Raw genomic sequence first — 24897 nt, 5'->3', positions numbered from 1 at the left:
TATATGGGTCTCAAAACCAAACTCAACTAACTAAGGTGGCATACTAACTGAGCCACAAACTAGAGTAGATAAGGATAGCTATCGTGTAGCTATTATTCAGGGGCGGTGTACCAACCGCGTCTGCAACTAACACGTCGGTGACATAAATGCACAACGGTCACCCTGGCATATCACGAGTGGAGCTCGATATGTCAACATCTGTGACGAGAGAGAGAGAGAGAGAGAGAGAGAGAGAGAGAGAGAGAGAGAGAGAGAGAGAGAGAGAGAGAGAGAGAGAGAGAGAGAGAGAGAGAGAGAGAGAGAGAGAGAGACTCATAAGCTGAAAGTATGGCCCCAAAATAAAGGGTGACATACACCAATCGTAATTTCGCATCAAACAATGGAGTCACTCATCAAGGCATTACTATTAATACAAATATAACGTTGAAGATGGATAATTCATCTCTAAATACCCAGGTACTAATTGCCATCTCCGCTATTCATTGAGACATAGGCATGCGCATGAATTCATTTTAACAAGTAGCTTGAATTTATTTTTTGATAGTTAATGAACTCATAGGGGGATGGTAGGATATTTATTTTCGTGTTAGGTTCTCGATAACCATAAATGACCTTGCATATATTTATGCATATGGTGCATTGAGGTTGGCACAAATTATTGTACCCAAATACAATCATGGCATCCTAGTGCTACACAACAAAATCATACATAGTATGAAAAGCCTATAAGTGTACCTTGAGGGTTACGTGCATAAACAGTAGATGCATGGGAAAGATTATATGAAACATACATCAATGGTACATGAAATGATCTTTCATTAAAAGTCTTGTATCTATCCTATGAAGGTTTCACCGAAAATAACGGTTAAGGAGTTTACCTTGTGCTACCAAACCATGAGTTGATTACAACTAACACAATAATTTGGAATTATTTAACATTGGAAGATAGTCTTGCATCATTATAAATTTGTCTCGCATTCTTTTCCTTACGAGAAAGGAAGATAAAGTCAAGTTAAAATTTTACATAGTATCGCTCTTTGATCCCAAGGGGGAGAGCAAATATGCAATGGAAAGGTTATCACAAATTTTCTTATAATGTTTGGGAAAGAATACCATTGTTTTTGTTGAATTGTTGTTTGAATGATTATTCCAAGTGTTTGTGATTGATGGTAAATTCATGGCGGAGGTCTATGATGATGAATTGCCATGGGGATAAAGGAATGTTTTCTTGGAAAATTATATAAGAGCTGACTACCTTGACTATGCTTGATTCTTAAATGATTTAATTAAGGAAAGGTTCTTTGCATGGGTGGATCACCTCCAAGATCGCACCGTGGATCAACTCGAAAAGGGCACCACTAGATTCACGACCCGAAGGTCGAGTGGTGAGAAGGCCAACCATGGGAATAATGTTTCACTCCTAGGCAGCTTGTGGGTCAGGTGAAGCTCTAGACACCCCTTGCCAAGTCCAAAATGGAGTTGAGGACCTCCGTGGCCCCAAAGTCTGTGTGACATTGGAAGATCCTATTCTAAATAAAGGATGGAAATTGTGGTGCCATGTGATTTGGACCAGTTACTTCTGTAGAAGGACATGTAAATTCTCTTGTATGGGGAGGGGGCAAAGATTAACTTCAAGATAAATTAAGGAACTTGTTTGCCAAAATGATTGGTTGCTCTATATTCGTTTCTCTACTATAAATTATGCAAACAAACCCTATTTCTTAAAAGGATTAATTAAGGAACATGGATTTAAATGTCACATATAAATGTGATAGGACATAATTAAATAACTAAAGCATGCCTATTGAGGGAAGCGGGTGGACGGAACCCTCGCGATGGGGTCCATTCTATAATAGGGTAGTCTGAGAGAACTCAGAGGCTTCTCACTAGGTTTTACTGACATTCGATCCTTAGGAATTGTACGGTTAGAACCCCAATTCATGCTGTTTTAGGGGACCGGAATGGGATTATGCCCTACCGGAAGAGAGATTGAGCGGCGCATCCCTCTTGTTTCCAATTCTCTTTGAACCAAGTGCGGCATGGGTCTGCTTCGACTTAGTATCTCTACATAAACTAGGATGTTCAGGACCACCTAACACTAGAATGTTTTCTAGATACCTTGACCACTAGGGACTCAAATATCAAGTCAATCCCAGTGGGTTCGTTGGCCATGAACGTTTTGTTGTGAGGCAGACTCAAGAAACCCTAGGTAACAAACCCTGTAAAATTCCATGGGAGTGCCGGGCAGCATCGCTTAGATTCGTCTCTCGATGGACCGCTAAAAATGTGCCTTAACACCTGCTAGGCGGGCACGTCACATCTTGCTAGGGCTTTTGTGAGGGCTTGTTGGCTCTTGGTCTACCTGAAATTGTTATCATTTGATGTTGCTTTGGATGGTCTTATGGAGCTCAATTTCATGTTCTCTATTCTCAACTCAATAGAAGTCATTTTGGTGGCTTCTGTGCCAATTATTTAGTTTTATAATCAGCTTTTGTGTTTATTTCAATGATAGAAATGTGATTGGCTTGTGGTGAGGTCAAAACTCTTACTTATGGAGGTAACACAATTGGTCTATGGGCTCATGGATACTTGTGATTAGTTATTGCAAGAAGTTGTGATGAAGTGTGCCATATTTCTTGTGATTTGTTTATGATATTTTGGGGCTTTCTAATCCCTAAGGGTGTCTCCCCCACACAAGATGCACCTATTGTATACTAGGAATTTTCTTATCATTCTATTAAGGATATATATCATATGCTTGTGTCCTACACAATAACCCTTGAAGAGTGATGTAAATGATACCCTTAAAGAGAAGAAAGATTGTTAGTTTTCCTTTGTCTTGCCTAGTGTGAGTTGTTTTAGACATTGAATCTCATGATATCTCATCCCTTGCTACTCGTATTCAAGGGTAATGCCATTGTTCAATCTTGATTGGTGGCTGGGTGGGTGATTAGGCAAAGTTAGTGGTTGTGAGTGTGGTATTGGTACCCTTTTCCCATTATGCTGCTATCTTATATGAATGAGTTTGGTCTTAAAATATTGAAAGAGGGATGGAGATAAGTGACACACAATAGGAGCAAGAGTTCAATTACAAAATAGTAATGAACACTCTATTTATGAAGATGATGTGCCTTTATAAAGGCATTACAACTAGTGGTTTTGGAAGGTGCTTTTAGTATCTCCAATCACACCTAAATAGTAATCCCTAGTTAAATGTAGTAAGTGAAAAGTGAGTTCCTATCTACACTTGTTATAGAGAGACTCTCCCTTTATTCATGCATAAAAAGTATAGAATAGAACATAATTGTTCCTAATAGCTATGGCCCATCTACAATCCCCTCAGTACATATCATGTCTTTGGATTTAAACCCCCCCCCCCTCGAAATTTAAACTCATTATGTAGACAACTTTATGCATGACCATCTTTTGCAATAGCTCGGTTACCACATTACTTGCAAGGAACATGTGTGCCTCAGAGATGTAAATGGTTTAGTAGACTTGTGCTTCTAGATAATATAGTTTAGCCAAGGCTTATATATGTAAAGTTACAAGGTGTTTATAATTATGATTTGCGAGAGTTAAAAAATAGATTCCACACTTTCTCAAGTACTCCTTCATATGTAGAAATATCAAAAGGCCTTCTTTCTCTCTTTATATTAAAATTCATTAAAAGGACTTTGTGGCGGGCCCTAACTTTGGCATACAATAGGAAATTTCAAAAGTTTGTTATGGGGGTTGGTTTAGTGAATCAACAAACTAAGTAACCCAACAAACCAACCACATCTTGGTTGTTAGTAACTAACTCATGTATTTAAGCATGGATTAGCTAAAGAAGGGAGTGAGGGAAAGGTGAGAGTTGAAGCTCTATTTGAAGTATCTTTCTTTTTCCAGTAATTGATCTTTTCCCTTTCTAAGCCAATATAATGTGTGTTGTCAAGAGCTTGTTGGATAGGAATTTTATACATAGTTATTGGTGGAGACAATAGGCATCACTCATCATGTTTGGTAATTTGAGAGATGAAATTATGATTTCTTATGAATTTTCCTTTGTACAAACTTCTAGCCTAGATTCCCTGTTGCAATCTTACAGTGTAGCATTGCAAAAACTATCTATAACCAACCAACAAATTTCTATTAATCAAGCCATTCTATCTTTGTTAGCCAATCAAGATACCACCACCACCACCACCACCACCACCACCACCACCACCACCACCACCACCACCACCACCACCACCACCACCACCTCCACCACCACCACCTCCTCCTCCTCCTCCTCCTCCTCCTCCTCCTCCTCCTCCTCCTCCTCCTCCTCCTCCTCCTCCTCCTCTTCTTCTTCTTCTTATTCAAACCAATATAGGAAGGTTCACCTAGAATCTTTTTCTATTCTACAAGCTGTAGACATATTATCTTGGTTAGATCCCTTAAAAAATGTTGTAGATTATTATCAATGATGGCAAGAATGAGAAAATTTCAATGAGGTACAATTTTTTTTTGAAGAAATTGCATCCACATGGTATATTCAACAACTTGATGAGGTAAAACATAATTGGAATTCTTTCAAGCTAGCTATAGGATGAGATTTTCTCATGACATGTAGCAAAAAGAGCTCTCCAACAGCTTAATGAGTGTGAACAAAAGGAGCATGAAACAATTTCTCAACTTGTTGTGCATTCGAAGAAAATTGTGATGAGATTTGATATAAAAATTATAGAGAACATGAAGTTATTTATTTAATGGCCTAGACTAAGACATTATCTTCGTAGAGGGTTAAGTTCAAGGTCTTAAGACTTTTGTAGATGATATTTAGATTGCTCAAAGAATTGAAGGAAACCTTCTCAATGAAGAAGGAAGAAAATATTTTCAACAAGAAGAAAAAAAAAAGAGCCAACCTTGATGGTCATTAATCTCCAAAATGCTCAAAGACGATTATTTGCTAGAGATATCCATCGATAGACAAAGTGTTTCAATTGTAATGTGTGTGATCACATATCCAAGAACTGTTGGAAGCCACAAAGACCAAGAAATGTAATAAAGAAAGTACGTACAAGATGTTCAACTTGAAGAGATTTCATTATCAAAAAAATCCTAAGTGAATGGATGCAACAAGAAAACCATTGGTACATTCAAGCCTCAACATGAAGTTCTCAAAAGTGAATTGTAAGCACAATTAGTGTGAAAATTAATGGTTTGAATGTAGAAGTATTGTTGGATTCTTGATGTTCTTTTTATTTTATTAGTTCTAATTTAGCAAGCACAATCAAAGCTTATTGATAGCATGTTCAAGAAATTTCAATAACTTTTGGTGACAATAAACATGTTTATCATACATTTGAAGTTTATAATTTTTGGCAATAAACATGTTTATAATACATTTGAAGTTCTCCATGTCCCCTTTGGAGTAAAAGTGGGATTTATTCAACATCCCTATTATATCATTCTGTGTGTCGTGTTTTCAATGACTTTGGGATCTGATTGGCTCATCAGGAGGTGCCCATTTGAATTTTAAAGATATGACATTGGATATTCCAATAGGACTGAAACTTTGTTTCTTGCAATTGGGTACTTGGGACCATTTTCAAAATTTACAAACTAATGAGTTAGCAAGGATGGCACTACAAGAACAACAACAACAACAAATTATAAAGGATTTGCTAAAGCAATTTGGAAATCTGGCTCATGATAAATGAGTTTTTTCAATTATATCGGTTGATGTAAAACATGAGATAAAAATGGGAGATCACAAACCCATTAAAGTTGCAAAAAGATGTTCCCCAATGAAAAATCAAATAATAAATAAAGTAGTTAATGACATGCTACAAAAGGGAATTATTCAACACTCCAACAATCCTTGGGCATCCAAACCTCATCTAGTAAATAAGGACAATGGCAAATACAGGTTTTTTGTAGATCTTTTGCATTTAAATAAGATCACTACACATAATATTTTTCAATGCTTTGCGGACTCAGAAAACAATGACACTTATCAATTTTCTACATACATTCTCAATGTTGCTTGGGCATGAGATGTCTTTCTAGTTATAGAAAAGGCTTTCCAACTAGTTTGGTGGATCTAGTGTAGGTTAAAGAAGGTGTTCTATGGGTTGAAGTAAGTACAAGATTGGAGAGTACCTTCTCAACATTGGCTTTTATGTTTCTGATGCTAATCACTCACTTTATGTGAGAAAAGGAGATATAGGCTTGGTCATCACGGTCATCCATGTGGATAACTTGATTATTACATGTAACAATGACAATGGGATTGCTGAAGTTAAGGAAATTTTGAAGAGGAAGTTTGAGATGAAAGATTCGGGTGAGCTAAGGTACTTTCTTGGTATTGAGGTGATCATATATGATGATGGTATATGGCTATTTGAAAGGCAATATGGCTTGGATATATTATCCAAGTATGGTATGGCAACATGTGCTTAAGCCTTTTTTGGTGCCATTGGAGCAAAATGTGTAGTTGAGTATTGATGTTGGGGATAAGTTAGAAGATCCTACTATGTTCAAGAGGATAGTAGGGAGTTTGATTTATATGACTATCACAAGGCTAGAATTGAGTTATGATATTGGCCTTACAGTCAATTTATGCAAATACCTAGAAAGACTCATTTGAATGCAAGTAGATACAGATTGAGGTATGTGAAGTCCACTTTATATTATGGAAGTTTTGACAATATAGGTAAGGATATACATGTGTTGGGATACAGAAATTAAAATTGGGTTGGTCGCATACTTCACAGAAGATCTACCATCACATTCATGTTGTCCTTTAGTAGTGCAATGGTTACATAGAGCAGAAAAAGACAACCTGTAGTTGCTTTATCAAGTACATACGCTAAGTATAGAGGTTCTACTATTGTAACATGGAGGTGGTATGGTTGGAAAAGTTATTGGCTGATTTGGATTTTCAGGGAGATGGTCGAGTTGTCATTCATTATGACAACATGAGCAAAATATAGCTAGCTAGGAACCCAATGTTCCATGGTAGGACAAGATGCATTGATGTGCATTACCACTTTATGAGAGAGAAGATACTTGTAGGAGAGATTGACTTGGTCACGTTGGATTAGATAGATGACATTCTCACAAAAGCATTAGGTGTAGAGAAGTTTCAAAAATTTCAAAGATTACTTGGAGTTGTAGAGATACAATTGAGCTTGACGGGGAGTGTTGAGATGGCAAGCTCAACATGTGTAAACATTGATGATGGACCACTTGATTAGATGGGTCTACACATCTACACTTAGCATTTTGGTGGTCATTATGGTCCTCATAGGGCCACTTCCTTATTACTTATTAAATTTATTTTGCTACACCTACCTACAATTGGCATAGTTATAGTGACAATCGATTAGTATAGTCAGTTGTGCATTGTTTGACTTAGTTCTCCACTTTCCTTTATGTTGTATCTTATCTATACATTGTTGTTGAGATATCGAGCTCCACTCGTGATACGCCAGGGTGACCGTTGTATATTTATGTCACCGACTTGTCAGTTGCAGACGCGGTTGGTACACCGCCCATGAATAATAGCTACATGATAGCTATCCTTATCTACTCTAGTTCGTGGCTCAGTTAGTATGCCACCTTAGTTAGTTAAGTTTGGTTTGAGACCCATATATAGGGTTCTTCTATTTCTTTGTACTTGAGTTCTTTTGGCTTACACAACTAAGAAGAGGAAAACTGTTTTCAGCCTCCACCCTTGTGTGTCTTCCCCCATTGTGCAAGCAAGAAAGCTTCAAGCGAGACTCCTTCCTTCTCTCCCACAATCTTGACATGGTATCAGAGCCTTGTTCGTGGTAAGGAGCTCAAGAAAGCAAGCCAAGCTCGCGGTGGTCTGGTAAGAGGAGCAGTGTTGCTTTCATTTCCTGTTTTGGGAGCAAATCTCTACAGGTAGCACAGCCGGAAATTGCAGGAGTGCATTGTCTCAGGTTGAGACGCCCTTCGCGGTGAAGCAAGAGGGCAGTATATGCTGCGGGACAGGGCTTTAGCCCTTGGCGACCTTGTTTTTTTGATTTGAGGCCATTTCGGGGCCTGTTTTGCAGACGGAAGTTTTCTGCACGCACTCAAGAAAAGGCTCAGTTTTATGCTGTGCGACCACTGTTCTACAGGTCGGTGAAAAGTTACTGTAGAAATTGCATCGTATGCTTGTGCGCAGAGACATTGGGAGTTTCAGAATCATCCTTGGTTCCTGTTTATGCAAAATCGTCACTAGGAAGTGACTGTGTGGTCAAATACCACTTTCGCCAGTTTTGCAGATTTGCCCTTGTGAGGGTGAAGCTGTGTTTTTTGCAGTGACAGAATTTCTTGCAGTATTCTGTAATGGCGTCTGATTCTCTTTCACAGATTGTCACTGAAAAGCTTGACAAGAACAACTTCCATGCATGGAAGTTTAGAATGACGAATTTCCTTATGGGAAAAGGATATTGGGAATTTGTTGCAGGAAATGAAGAAGAACCAGTTCTTCCTGATGTTCCCAATCAACAACAAATGCAGGCATTTAAAACATGGCATGAGAGAGCCAGGAAAGTTATGTATTGGCTGTCTATCAGTATTTCAGACTCTATGATTGTGCATATTCAGGATGCAAGTACGCCAAAGGAGGCATGGGATACTTTGTCAAAAATGTATAGCACAAATACGCAAGCCAGGAAAATGCAGCTCAAGCAAGAGTTGCATAATGTGCAAAGAGAAAGTATGAGCATCAACGACTACCACATGAAGGTGAAGAAGATTGCAGATGCACTTGCTTCCATTGGGTCGCCAGTGGAAGATGATGATTTAGTTTCCGTGACCTTGAATGGTCTAGGAAAGGATTATGCACAGTTTCGGACATCCATTTCAGTTCGTGAAAGATTTCCTGATTTTGAGGAGTTGATTGCTCTTCTAATTTCTGAGGAACAGAGAAATGGTGGTGCATCTTCTTCAGGAGGAACTTCAAAAGAAGCTGTCTTCTACTCAAATGCTAGAAGAGGTAGAGGCAGAGGTAGAGGAGGCCGATTTGGAGGCCGTGGCAGAAATCAGAATATGCAGCAAACTCAAGAAAACGAGTCCTATGGAGGAGGACGTGGTAACTCTAGAGGCAGGGGGAGCCAAAGAGGTCGTGGTGGATGGCAAAGAGGCCAAAATGCAAACAGTAATGTTGAATGCTACTACTGTGGTAAAATGGGTCATATGGCTAAAGACTGCTATAAAAAGCAGAATGACATCATGAATGGAAAACTGCAACAAGGGAATTATGCATCTTCTAGTAGACAGGGTGATGACAGAAATGAGCATTTGTTCATGGTGCAGCACATGAACAATTCTATGACAAGTGCAGAAGAAAGCAATGATGTATGGTATGTTGACTCAGGTGCATCAAACCACATGACAGGTCATGCAGAATGGATGGAGGATGCAAGGAAAATGGAAAAACCAGGATTTGTGGAGACTGGTGATGATACTGCACATCCTATTGTGCAGATTGGAAAAATTCCCTTATCTATGCAGGGTGGGAAAAAGAAATACCTGTCCGATGTATTTCATGTCCCGAATATCACCAAGAATCTGGTTTCAGTTGGTCAAATGGTTGAACAGGCCTTGCAGGTCAGATTTAATCCTCATGGATGCTTTGTTGAGGATATGAAAAATAAAGGTCGCTTGATAGCAAAAGGAAAGAAGAAGGGCAGAATGTTTACATTGGATGCAGACATGTCTGAATTGAGTGCAGCAATGTTTGCACATGGGACCGGTGTAGTTGCAGATATTGATATCTGGCATAAACGCATTGGTCATGTTAATGTACAGCGACTTAAATCAATGCAGGCCCAAAATATTGTTGAAGGATTGCCCAAATTCAAGGTTGTAGAAATGCATAAGGTATGTGAAGCCTGTCAGTTTGGAAAACAGGCAAGGAAACCATTTCCTAGACATGTTCAAGAGAGTGAGAAGCCATTGGAATTAATTCACTCTGATGTGTGGACAACTAAAGCTGCATCTCTTGGAGGCTGTCATTATTTTGTCAGTTTTATTGATGACTATAGCAGAAAAGTTTGGGTGTATTTTATGAAAAAGAAAAGTGAAGTTTTTGGGCATTTCAAAACTCTTAAAGCTATGGTTGAAAAAGAAACAGGCTTGCAGATAAAATGCCTAAGGTCAGATGGAGGGGGAGAGTACCTCTCAAATGAGTTTGCAAAGTTCTTGCAGGAGCATGGCATAAAGCAGCAATATTCATGCAGTTATACCCCACAACAAAATGAAATTGCAGAAAGGAAAAATAGGCATATTGGAGAGGTATCTCGTGCCATGCTCAATGAAAAAGACTTGCCAGATTTTTATTGGGCTGAAGCAGTTGCTACAGCAGTCTATATAATGAACAGGACTCCCACTGCAGCAATACATGGAATGACTCCAGAGGAGAGGTATACTGGTAGGAAACCAGATATTTCTCATTTGAAAATTTTTGGTTGCATTGCCTATGTACATGTGCCAGATGAGCTGAGATCCAAGTTGGATCCAAAAGCTGAGAAGTGCATCTTTATTGGTTACTCTCTGCAGCAAAAAGGGTATAGATGCTATAACCGTTCTACTCGTAAGTTTACAGTGAGCAGAGATGTTGTTTTTGATGAGATGAGTAGCTGGTATAAACCAGTAAATGTGATTGATGATGAAGATGCACAAAATGGTAATGCTACACAGAATTCACAGCAGCAGTCACAAAATATTAGTGGACCTGGAGCATCCTCTAGCAGTGGTTCACATTCTTTGCCATGGACAGGCAGATTGAGATCAGGAGAATCTTCTCAAAGCAATGCAGATAGTGGTATGCAGGTATCACGAAAAGGAAAAGAGAAGGTTGATCAGCCCATGTTTGATGTGAATGCAGGTCACTCTTATGTGGATGGTGAATCCAGTGGCTCAGAACAGAGCATTGATGATGAGTTGGGTATTCCTTCTATTGTTACACCTGGAGTAAGGAAGACCAGGGATGTTTTGAGAGCACCTGGGAGTGAACCTACTTTGCGCAGGTCTACAAGAGCTAGGTATCCTGTGGATAGGCTGAAATATGATGGATTTACAGCCATTCACTATGCATATATGGTCAAAGTGATACAGGAACCAGAACCCACATCTTTTGAGCAAGCCATGGGAAAAGAAAAATGGGAGAAAGCCATGGATGAAGAAATGGATGCCTTGGAAGCAAATGCTACATGGGAGTTAGTACCTTTGCCTAAAGGTAAGAATGCAATTGGCTGTAAGTGGGTTTATAAGGTGAAGCACAATGCTGATGGTTCTGTGAACAGATACAAGGCAAGATTAGTAGTCAAGGGGTATGCACAAACATATGGCATTGACTATGAAGAAACATTCAGTCCGGTTGCAAGGATGGCAACCGTAAGAGCAGTCATTGCTATGGCTGCATCAAAGGGATGGTCTTTACATCAGATGGATGTAAAGAATGCCTTCTTGCATGGTGATTTGCAAGAAGAGGTCTATATGGAGCAGCCACCAGGTTATGTGCATGCTGTTCATCCTGAGTTTGTTTGCAGGTTGAAGAAAGCCTTGTATGGCTTGAAGCAAGCACCTAGAGCATGGTCTGACAAGATAGGACAGTATCTTGTCACTATTGGCTTTCAGATTTCCAAGGCAGATTTCTCACTTTATGTGAGAAAAACAGAGAAAGGTATTATGCTACTTGTCATTTATGTTGATGATTTGATTATGACAGGTGACAGTGATGAAGATATCCTTCATGTGAAAATGCTATTGAAGCAGAAGTTTGAGATGAAGGATTTGGGAGAGCTGCGTTATTTCTTGGGCATTGAGGTGATTAGGTCACCAAGTGGGATACAGCTCTTGCAGAGGCAGTATGGATTGGACATGCTGTCCAAATATGGGATGACAGGCTGTAAGCCTATTTCAGTTCCTTTGGAGCAAAATGTGAAGCTGAGCACAGATGCAGGTGAGCTTCTAGAAGACCCTACTATGTACAGACGCATAGTAGGAAGTTTGATTTATATGACTATTACCAGGCCAGATTTGAGCTATGCTGTTGGATTGGTAAGTCAGTTTATGCAGGCTCCAAGGAAACCACATTTGGATGCGGCTAGACGCATACTTAGGTATGTGAAGTCCACATTGCAGTATGGACTATTTTATGAGACTGGGGTTCAGATACAGTTGCATGGATACACTGATGTTGATTGGGCTGGTAGTATTTCTGATAGATGATCTACCAGTGGATATGTATTCTCTTTTGGGAGTGCTGCAGTCACTTGGAGCAGCAAGAAACAGCCTACAGTTGCCTTGTCGAGCACAGAGGCTGAGTACAGGGGTGCAGCAATGGCTGCATGTGAGGTAGCTTGGTTGCATAAGCTACTTTATGATATGCATCAGTCTACAGATGGGCCAGTTGTCATTTATTGTGACAACATGAGTAGTATACACTTGGCAAATAACCCAGTCTATCATGCTAGAACAAAGCACATTGAGGTGCATTATCACTATGTGCGAGAGAGGGTTTTACTAGGTCTTATTGATCTAGTTTATGTCAGCACAGAGGATCAGGTAGCTGACATATTCACGAAGGCATTGGGCGTAGAGAAGCTGCGCAAGTTCAGAGACCTGCTTGGTGTGCAGGAATTGGGATTGAGCTCGAGGGGGAGTGTTGAGATATCGAGCTCCACTCGTGATACGCCAGGGTGACCGTTGTATATTTATGTCACCGACTTGTCAGTTGCAGACGCGGTTGGTACACCGCCCATGAATAATAGCTACATGATAGCTATCCTTATCTACTCTAGTTCGTGGCTCAGTTAGTATGCCACCTTAGTTAGTTAAGTTTGGTTTGAGACCCATATATAGGGTTCTTCTATTTCTTTGTACTTGAGTTCTTTTGGCTTACACAACTAAGAAGAGGAAAACTGTTTTCAGCCTCCACCCTTGTGTGTCTTCCCCCATTGTGCAAGCAAGAAAGCTTCAAGCGAGACTCCTTCCTTCTCTCCCACAATCTTGACAATTGTGTACATTTTATTGTGGATGGAATAAGAAGAAAAATCTAGCAAGAAAAACGTATTTTCCTCCATCTCTGTTCTTATGTTCTTGAGTGAGTTTCCTCTTGTGTGTATGGTGCATGTTTTGTGCAGCAACTCAAGCAAGTCCCCCCACCATGTGATTCTTGACATGGCTATATGAATGAGGGATGTCATGCACGATAAGTACCTTATGATATAGGTGGATATTAAAATTGATATGCGTGCTTGAAGATACTCATGACTTGGGTGTTTGACTCTAGTTGGAGGTCGCTTATGCATAGTTTTGGTTGGGTAGGTTATGATCATATTGGACTTTGATCTGCATGACGATATAGCCTGGCACATCAACGGGATATGTAGGTTTGGAAAGGTTGGATCTCACGATGCTATGCATCCACTTGTGAAAAACATAGGAAGAAAGCTAAAGCTTTCTACTCGTGATACTTTGAGCTGGAGGTATAGAAGGAACCCTTAGATGTTCTTGTTGGAGTTGTTTCCATGCATCAGTGTGATCTAGTGTAATATGAGAAGAAAGCTATGTTTATCACCAACTTGTTATGCATTGTCAAAAATTATTCTTGATGAGTTGATATGAGTTTGAGTAAAGTTGGGTAGAGTTGAGGGATAATTGCCATGCGTCTTCATTTGTGTTTGAGTTTTGAGTTCGAAGGTACTGTATTTCAGTTTGAGTTTGCTGGTTTTAAAAGTGTTTGAAACTTGGTGGTTCCATATCTTCTCTCTTTCTTTCATCTTTGACTTAATGTACCTTCTTCACAAGACCTTGCATCTTTGGGTTCCTCACGTGCAACTATGTGTGACATTTTGGTAAACCCTACATGAACAGTTGGAGTGAAGGTTTAGTTATGGTAGGTTCTATAGATGCAAATATGCTTTCTTTACAAGATGTGCAACATGTATTAGGTTACAATTTGTAGATACTTGAGCTTGGATATGGAGATTTGGATTTTGTAACGAACCTTTTGGATTCATGCAAGAGGGTGGTGGAATTGTACAAGAAACAATATGTAAAGTTATAAGAGGGTGCAAAAAGAATACTGGAGCAAGATGAAATAAGGATGGAGGAAGAGGATGGTAAAAGGATAGAGGAGGCATGATAGGATTTTCCTCAGACTACACTACTTATTACCGATGTTGAGATTAGCCATACCAAGGCCTATGCTAAGATTACTGAGGTTGTGATTTGCCATACAATGGGTGCCTTGAAAAGCATGAAGTTGATAAGACAAAAATTGCATTGCGCACTTGTGAGTGCTTATGAGGAGGCATATGATGCTCATGTATTACTTGATGTAGTGAATCAAAGAGAGATTAAAGAATTGATGCATACACATGATACGCAAGACACACTTGTAGTCCATGAGAAGGTTCAAGAGCTAGAGGATATGCATACATGGAATGATGAATGTGATGCTACAAAGTTTGAGATGTTTCATATGATTTGACATATGAAAGTACGATCTCTTTTTATGCCTTGACAGGGAATCGAAAACACGTTGAATGTCTTGATGCCTTTAGTGATGCTTTGGTTGATTTGGATGTGGAAAGTGAGAGTCAACAAGAGTGGCTTTTAGTTCCATAGATTAAAAGTGAACAAGAATATTCTTTGTAGATGGGCATATCGCAAGCATCTGTATGGAGGTCAAAAGTCTCAAGTATATGAAACCCACACAAGTCCTAAGGATTCAAGAGGGGGTGCTTGGTGTGGGACTCTAGATGTAAATATGTCTATTTTTCCAACCTATGATACAACTAGACACTTAATTATGTGCATGTTTGGAGAGGAGTTGGATATATGGGTGTTTGACCAAAGTGGTTGCATAGGTGGCATATTCGAAGGATGTGCAAATTCGAATGGGGTGGATATCATGTGGATTATCATCCTCCATGTGAAACCTCCAAATGCATCATATGTTGGGTCAATTACAAGATAATGGAAATACCACGATAATTACACTAGAAGCATCTTGGTGTTTAATGATATAGATAGACATTTAGATCTAATTAATTCTTAGTAAAACCTTAGCTTTATAGGCTAAAGCCATTGTAGCATTTAGGAGGCTATTTTTGGGAACACAAAGAGAATAGATGCATGTAGTAGCAGAAAAGAAAGGGGAAAGCTAAGGCTCATATTGCACGTGAAAAAAGCAATGTTAGAGAGAAAGAGAGCTTATGGAAAGAAGTGTAGATTAAGGTAGTCAAAGGGAGAGCGACTAATCGTATAAGCAATGAAGTGGTCATGTTTTATGTTTATAGATGATACTCATCATCAATTTGAGAAAACTCGGATTGCTATTGCAGTTGCATATGGTGGATCTAGAAGAAGCTCTGATGTATGAAGCACTAAATGGGGATAATACTATAATTGGATGATGGAATCAACGGCCATGGAAGAAGAATGAATCCACCATCCCCAACAATATACTTGGGGAATGTAAGACTATGATAATTAAAGAGAGTGCCTATCAATCTTTGTCGACCTTGGTAGTGGTAATAAAACCCAAAGTTTTTCAAAATCTTGTAGACATTAGTAAAACATGGACACCCAACATTAACATAAAGGAATTTCATGTTAATGTCACATATGTCTTGAATTATCATGATGTTCATGTAGTAGCGATGAAACCAAAGGCTCATTTGGAGGAGAAATCATATTAATATGAGTGCAATCTAGGGTCCCCCTAGCAATCGGAGAGGCCTCGGTGAGATCTAGATCCATCCTTAACTTTGTAGAGTGGAAGGCCACTACATGGAGTGGGTCCCACACTACATGTTGGCATCCACCACCTCTTGGAAGAATGTGGAGCAAGTGTAGCCAAATGTGCTGGCTATGTGATCATGGATGTTGTTATAAGTAGACATGTATCTCTCCTTGTGTGTCTACACATAATAAGATCACTACACATAATATTTTTCCAATGCTTTGCGGACTCAGAAAACAACGACACTTATCAATTTTCTACATACATACTCAATGTTTCTTGGGCATGAGATGTCTTTCTAGTTATAGAAAAGGCTTTCCAACTAGTTTGGTGGATCTAGTGTAGGTTAAAGAAGGTGTTCTATGGGTTGAAGTAACTACAAGATTGGAGAGTACCTTCTCAACATTGGCATTTATGTTTCTGATGCTAATCACTCACTTTATGTGAGAAAAGGAGATATAGGCTTGGTCATCACGGTCATCCATGTGGATAACTTGATTATTACATGTAACAATGAATATGGGATTGCTGAAGTTAAGGAAATTTTGAAGAGGAAGTTTGAGATGAAAGATTTGGGTGAGCTAAGGTACTTTCTTGGTATTGAGGTGATCATATATGATGATGGTATATGGCTATTTGAAAGGCAATATGGCTTGGATATATTATCCAAGTATGGTATGGCAACATGTGCTTAAGCCTTTTTTGGTGCCATTGGAGCAAAATGTGTAGTTGAGTATTGATGTTGGGGATAAGTTAGAAGATCCTACTATGTTCAAGAGGATAGTAGGGAGTTTGATTTATATGACTATCACAAGGCTAGAATTGAGTTATGACATTGGCCTTACAGTCAATTTATGCAAATACCTAGAAAGACTCATTTGAATGCAAGTAGATACAGATTGAGGTATGTGAAGTCCACTTTATATTATGGAAGTTTTGACAATGTAGGTAAGGATATACATGTGTTGGGATACATAAATTAAAATTGGGTTGGTCGCATACTTCACAGAAGATCTACCATCACATTCATGTTGTCCTTTAGTAGTGCAATGGTTACATAGAGCAGAAAAAGACAACCTGTAGTTGCTTTATCAAGTACATACGCTAAGTATAGAGGTTCTACTATTGTAACATGGAGGTGGTATGGTTGGAAAAGTTATTGGCTGATTTGGATTTTCAGGGAGATGGTCGAGTTGTCATTCATTATGACAACATGAGCAAAATATAGCTAGCTAGGAACCCAATGTTCCATGGTAGGACAAGACACATTGATGTGCATTACCACTTTATGAGAGAGAAGATACTTATAGGAGAGATTGACTTGGTCACGTTGGATTAGATAGATGGCATTCTCACAAAAGCATTAGGTGTAGAGAAGTTTCAAAAATTTCAAAGATTACTTGGAGTTGTAGAGATACAGTTGAGCTTGACGGGGAGTGTTGAGATGGCAAGCTCAACATGTGTAAACATTGATGATGGACCGCTTGATTAGATGGGTCTACACATCTACACTTAGCATTTTGGTGGTCATTATGGTCCTCATAGGGCCACTTCCTTATTACTTATTAAATTTATTTTGCTACACCTACCTACAATTGGCATAGTTATAGTGACAATCGATTAGTATAGTCAGTTGTGCATTGTTTGACTTAGTTGGCCACTTTCCTTTATGTTATAGCTTATCTATACTTTGTGTACATTTTATTGCGGATGGAATAAGAAGAAAAATCTAGCAAGAAAAACGTATTTTCCTCCATCTCTGTTCTTATGTTCTTGAGTGAGTTTCCTCTTGAGTGTATGGTGCATGTTTTGTGCAGCAACTCAAGCAAGTCCCCCCACCATGTGATTCTTGACATGGCTATATGAATGAGGGATGTCATGCACGATAAGTACCTTATGATATAGGTGGATATTAAAATTGATATGCGTGCTTGAAGATACTCATGAATTGGGTGTTTGACTCTAGTTGGAGGTCGCTTATGCATAGTTTTGGTTGGGTAGGTTATGATCATATTGGACTTTGATCCGCATGACGATATAGCGTGGCACATCAACGGGATATGTAGGTTTGGAAAGGTTGGATCTCACGATGCTATGCATCCACTTGTGAAAAACATAGAAAGAAAGCTAAAGCTTTCTACTCGTGATACTTTGAGCTGGAGGTATAGAAGGAACCCTTAGATGTTCTTGTTGGAGTTGTTTCCATGCATCAGTGTGATCTAGTGTAATATGAGAAGAAAGCTAAGTTTATCACCGACTTGTTATGCATTGTCAAAAATTATTCTTGATGAGTTGATATGAGTTTGAGTAAAGTTGTGTAGAGTTGAGGGATAATTGCCATGCGTCTTCATTTGTGTTTGAGTTTTGAGTTCGAAGGTACTGTATTTCAGTTTGAGTTTGCTGGTTTTAAAAGTGTTTGAAACTTCGTGGTTCCATATCTTCTCTCTTTCTTTCATCTTTGACTTAATATACCTTCTTCACAAGACCTTGCATCTTTGGGTTCCTCACGTGCAACTATGTGTGACATTTTGGTAAACCCTACATGAACAGTTGGAGTGAAGGTTTAGTTATGGCAGGTTCTATAGATGCAAATATGCTTTCTTTACAAGATGTGCAACATGTATTAGGTTACAATTTGTAGATACTTGAGCTTGGATATGGAGATTTGGATTTTGTAAGGAACCTTTTGGATTCATGCAAGAGGGTGGTTGAATTGTACAAGAAACAATGTGTAAAGTTATAAGAGGGTGCAAAAAGAATACTGGAGCAAGATGAAATAAGGATGGAGGAAGAGGATGGTAAAAGGCTAGAGGAGGCATGATAGGATTTTCCTCAGACTACAATACTTATTACCGACGTTGAGATTAGCCATACCAAGGCCTATGCTAAGGTTACTGAGGTTGTGATTAGCCATACAATGGGTGCCTTGAAAAGCATGAAGTTGATAAGACAAAAATTGCATGTGCGCACTTGTGAGTGCTTATGAGGAGGCATATGATGCTCATGTATTACTTGATGTAGTGAATCAACGAGAGATTAAAGAATTGATCCATACACATGATATCCCCAAGGGATTAATGGAGGACATCATGGTAGGAAGATTAGCCAAGTCAAATTTGAATGAATTTTGACTTAAGGCTATCACAAAATCCACCGCAAGTATTAGTAAAGTTTGATTATTCTATTGTATTAGAGAATTTTTCACAGCAATGAGGACTCCAAAATGACAAATATGCACGTATTCCAAAATGTAATTTTATTTCGAGAATGTGAGATAAGCCTTTAATATACAAAAATGATAGATTACTCTAACACATAACTCCTTTCTCAAATGCAAGGTTAGTCTTTAACAAACACAATGAACAAATCACTTGAATGCAAGAAGATTCTTACACTTTTATTGTAACTGAAAATACTAATTTCTTACGAACACAAGTACAAGCATCATAGTTTAAATCCTTTTCCAGAGAGTGGCTGAAGTGTTAACACTCTTAACAATAATATTTTTATTACCTAGATGCGCTATTGGAGTGTGAGTGCACATGTCAAATAGCAAAGACTAGGTAGTTTCTATGCTTGTATTGTGAGTTAGTGTGAGCACCTCCAACGCAACACAAATATACAATACCACAAAGTTTCAAGCCATTCGTAGAATGTGATGCAAACCTTTAATAGACATAAAAATGGATGTTTTATAGCTTAGACTTACTATTGGAATGCAAATGCAAGTCTTGAGGACTAGCAATAGAAAATCCAAGAAAATTGTATGCTTGTATTATGAAGGAAAGTGCAAGCCTCTAATACAACATAACACAAATGAATAATCCTAATATCCTATTTCTAGAGTGCGAGGCATGTCTCTAATCCACACATATACAAAGGGAGACTAAGATTCTAAAAATACTTTTAAAGTATGAGGGAGACCTCTAGCACAACAAAAGTATTTAAAATAGAAAATGATTTATAAATTATATTTTAAAATTGAAATAAAATTATCCCTAAAAATGTACCTTATGGACTACCATTAGTTGAGTCGGAGGCGAAGCAGAAAGGGAAAAAACTAGTCAAAGGCTTTCAAAATGAATAAAATGTTTTGAAACCTTCATTTATGTACTTAAATTTTTGTTTGTAAGTTTAACAATCAAAAGCTTTTGATCACTACACCAATAATAGATGATAATGATGATTGTAGTCTTTGTTGAGATGTAGAGAGAGAAGATATGTAGAGACTCGAGAGGGAGAGAAGAAACACACCATGTAGACTCCCGAGGACTATTTCATATTAATCACAATCTACATATATATATGCTCAAACTAAGGTCTCCAGTTGCATATGAAAAAAGCCTTGGGGAGCACAAGGGAAAAACCCCAGCTCCTAGATACAAATTTACAACCATGATCAAGAAGGATTATTGTGTGTATGTAAAGTGAATCTGTGCATGTGAAGTGAAATTGAATATTTATTTACAAAGATGACCAAGATTTCTAAGATGTATATGCATGTGTGAAGTATATGGTGCCTACAAAGAGTATGTTCAATGGCACTACAATGTCGTAGTAGATTAATTCCCAAAGATTGAAGTTGAGACAACTCCAAGTTCCAAGTCTAGCTGAGTAAAGCGTACTTCATTGAGTCCTTTAGTGAATATATATGCAATCATCTGATCACTTGGACAATGTTCAATCATGATCATGCCTTTCTTTACTTCATACCAAACGTAATGATAATGCATTGCAATATGCTTAGACTTGTTATGCTGAACATAGTCTTTAGCAAGACTAATGGCACTTTGGTTATCACATCGAAATGGTATGCTGGAGTGAGGACGATGGCCAATATCTGATAGAACTTGTTGAAGCCATACTAGCTCTCGAGCCGCTAAAGATACAGCTACATATTCAGCCTTTGTAGTGGAAACAACAACACAATGTTCTTTGTTGCTAGTGTAAGAAACATGACAACCATTGATAAAGAAACAGATTCTACTTATAAAATGCATAGATAAGTGAGAGCTTGCCCAATCTACATCTGTTCTAAATAATATTGTCAATGAACTTTGTTGGACATAGTATTAAAACACCCTTTTTTTGATAGCGTCGAATTTGAATACCAAGACATGAGTGCATGTCTGCAAGATCCACCATATCAAATGCAAAAGATAAAACCTTCTTTACTTGTTGAAGGAAGTTGAGATTATCAATTGGAAGATCAACATAGAGATCAATGCCACGGTCATCATTAGCAATAATAGGTACAAGTTATGAATCGTGATTTGAAGAGTCAATATTATCTTGTGTAGGAGGTTCATCATCGTATAGAAAAGAAAAAGCAACGAGTAATGACTTTTTTTCATCAACGTCCTCTAATGACCATATGACCATGTCCTCCCAATGTCCTCATGACACCATGTGTTGCCCATAAGTTTCTCATTGAAAATAGCATCACGACTTATGATAACCTTCTTGGAGGATGGATCATAAAACTTGTACCCCTTAGGAAAATTTGAATATCCAATGGAATCAAGTTTTCTATGAGTCTCTTTGGGTACGTAAATACAAGCAATACATCCAAAGGTTTAAAAATATGAAATAGAAGGAGTTTCACCTGTCTAAGTAGTAATCACTATTTTACAAGGAGAAATAGAAAGATGATTTTGGACAAATACTATTGTTAAGACCGCTTCAATTTAGAAACATTTAGATAAGCCAAAATGAATGAGCATACATCACACAACATTGAGGATAGTCCTGTTTTTACACTCAGTAACACCATTCTATTGAGGAGAGTAGGGAACCATATATTCATGGATGAATACCTTGATTATTACAATAATAATCAAAATCAATATTCTCCATCATTATCACTCTGAAGTTTCTTGATATGATGACCAATACAAAGTTTGGCATCTTTTTTATATTTCTTAAAAGATAATAAAATTGAATTTGATTTGTGTCTCAAGAGAAAAACAGAGGTGTATCTTGAAAAGTCGTCAATAAAAGTCATGAAATACTGATATTGAGATTTTGATGGAGAAAAAGGTCAATAAATATTAGTGTGAATAAGATTATCTTTAGAATGAGTAGTTTTAGAAATTGAAAACAGTTTTTGAAAATGCTTTCTAAGTGCACAATATTCACAAATACCCATGTGAGAATGAGCTTTGAATTCCATACCTTGAACAAGGTCACGTTGATAAAGATCGACAAGATTAGAAAAATCAAAATGAACAAAGCGTTGTCGTGTTGCTGCGCATCTGAGCCGTGAACACCTCCATTTTTGTTGTGCATATGTGTTAATTTCTGCGTGTGATTCATTGTTTGTGTGATGCATTTTAATAATCCGCAGCCAATGTATATATTCCCTTAATGCATTGCACACTGATTTTGTTCTAGAGTTACTATTTGAAGTTGAGAAGACTGATCTTAAACCACTCCAACCATGTTTTGACGGTGTCATGAATATGTATTTGCAATTGAAGTGCTATAAAGAAGTGGAGTCATGGCTTCGACAAATTCTTCCCTCATAGCGGTCATTGGAGATGAGGACACCGTGACCGGCTTCATTCTAGCAGGAGTTGGCCACGTTGACATTAGGAGGAAGACCGACTATCTGATTGTGGATAACAAGACTACGGTGAAAACAATCGAAGACACCTTTAAGGAGTTCACAGCCAGGGAAGATATTGCAATTGTTCTCATAAATCAACATATTGCAAATATGATACGGTTCCTGGTCGACAGTTACAACAGGCCAGTGCCTGCCATTCTGGAGATACCTTCCAAGGAGCATCCATATGACCCTGCTCAGGACTCAATTTTGGCACGTGTGAAGCACATGTTCTCTAGTGATCCAGCAGGTCCTACCAGTAGGTGGTGATCAATTATTGACTTGATCTTTTGTAGGCAAGAAGTTCTAAAGAAAAAGCTAGCCTATTCTGGGAGGGGGATATTTTTGAAAAAGGCAAAAATGGCGGGCTGCGCCTGGATTGGGGAAGGAGAGAGCTGAAATCGTGGAGGAGGAAGAAAAGGAGGGAGCTCTACAGCAAGACGTCGCAAAGTATGAAAAGAGGAGACAATGAAGGTAAAAGAAAACAAAACGAAGTGGCTGAGCATTCAGAGAAAAAATCTGGCATCGGTGTTCTCTACTTAAGAAGCCATGTTGTCTCAACAATTGGCATGGAACTTTTCTGGAGCATCAAACAACTCCATAGCAGAATCGTGTGTAGTTGCGGCATGGTGAAATTTTGTATTCAGTAGGTGTATTTGATCACACCATTCGAGGCTGAAGCTTAATTTGAAACAAGGCAAGCTAGAGAGGGAAGCATGGGCTGTGCTTGCTGAAGAGGAAGGGAAAAGGCCCCCCCCCTCCAGTTCATACTGAGCAAGTTCGAGGGAAAGAAGGATGGGTACAGGCAAGAAAATATTGACACTTGAGTGATTTCGCTGCCGTATCAAATCTTGCCGAGTATGTCTCTGAGAAGAGAGGATCCACGGCCCTGTCAATGTAAAGAAATTTGAGGGAAAGCTCCAAGGTCATTTTGGTCATTAAGATTGCAAAATCTTGACATTCAGGGTTTCAGCCTCGCACTGAAAGAAAATTCTTCTGCTGCGAGCATTGTCATGCTCTCATGGACTGTATAAATACATCCTCATCATATGTATGCTTAATAAACCATGAAACTTGGTGGACTCAATCCTCACTCCTGGCCTTGGGTCGGCGCTTGTATTCTGTCTCCCGCACTGGACGAGGAGAAGGAAAAACTAATTGAGATGGGCACGTCTGAAATGGAAAAAGCGGATTGTGAGGATTTACAGGGGAGAAGGCAGACAGACTAAAAAAAAAACAGGGCTATGGCTTTGTGTCCCTTCAGGCGCATAGGAGTTTGCGGAGGATGTTATCGCTGAAGGAACTGACAAGGATGGCGCATGGATAACAGGAAGATTCGATTTTGGACTTTTGTTCCTATGCCAGAAAGTTGCACTTGAGGAATGAATCCTGGAAATACCGTCAGCCCAAAATTCCAGCTAAGCGTAGATCTTTTGCGACATTACCAGAAGCAAATTAGTACCCATGGAGGTGATCATGAAGGAGGCGCAATCACTAGGCCTTCAGAATTCTCTTCTGTATAAGGCCAAGGGACTCTAATTCATCATTGTCTACCTGAAACTTATTTCTCCTTGGAAGCCCTTCACACACAGAGGCAGAACCATGGCAAGAACACTGACGGTTAACTCTGCTTGCGCTCAGCTTTATGATGTTTGAATCAGAGTTTCAGAGACAGAACACCATGTTCCTTTGACAGCACAGGGGATGTTCTTGATAAAACTGATTGTGCATTCGCTCGAAGGACAAGGAATTCTCCTTGCATTTTGATGAAATTGTGCATGGGAAAAATTCTCGCTTTGCGTTTGAGAGAATCGTCTTCATCACCTCCATTCACGGATGCAGTCTCGTTTGAACATCTCTCAGGACATTGTCTTACCTAAAAGATAGTGTTCTTTCTACTGCAAGCAAAAGGCCTTGCATGATTTTGGTAACTCTCAGCATATCAATCCATTGCCTTTCATCTCCAGCCACGATAAGTGGTTCACTGCAAGACATGCTGAATTGAGGAACAGGGTGCACAGCGTGTTGTAAGTGCTCTCTTGAACGAAAGAGGCGGCCAGTGCAATACAATCGTTCTGAAAGAACTGGTAGTGCTGGCAAACAGAGAACGGCTATTCTTATGCATATACAATTTCAAATGTGGACACTTGAAACTCTAGAATGGAAGTTGAGTTGCAGATTCCAACACATAGATCCTTTCAGCTCTCTGAATCTTCTGAAATCTTCTGCTGATCAGACAACTGTCAAGTTACAAAATGTACATGCTGATGTGATCCGTATTTGATAGAAATCTTGGAGAGCATCAGAAATTAGATGTGTTGTACAACAGATGGTTCTCTGCACTAAAGGACTTGCTTGACTGGATTATTAGTTAATGCCCATTATTCTGTTCAGTGTAACTGTCATCATACACCTGAATGTAAATAGTCTATGAGATACTTTAGATTTTTCTGATCATGAACTTCATGTAACTCACTTGACAAGGAATATAGTGAATTTCAACATCCAATATTTGAGTTCTTCTTGTTAGCCTCATTTCTTGCTGTAC

The 24897-nt window shown here is 38.7% G+C and overlaps 1 pseudogene; it reads left to right on the top strand.

Annotated features, from left to right (window-relative positions):
* Positions 1–22226: 22226 nt before the first annotated feature.
* LOC148028486 (V-type proton ATPase subunit F pseudogene) lies at positions 22227–22649 on the top strand (annotated as a pseudogene).
* Positions 22650–24897: the final 2248 nt, after the last annotated feature.

The sequence above is a fragment of the Lygodium microphyllum genome, chromosome 11, assembly GCF_053477565.2.
Source record: "Lygodium microphyllum isolate KBCC chromosome 11, Lygodium_microphyllum_v1.1.10, whole genome shotgun sequence".
NCBI classification, from domain to species: domain Eukaryota; kingdom Viridiplantae; phylum Streptophyta; class Polypodiopsida; order Schizaeales; family Lygodiaceae; genus Lygodium; species Lygodium microphyllum.
This window is presented reverse-complemented; position numbering and strand designations above follow the sequence as displayed.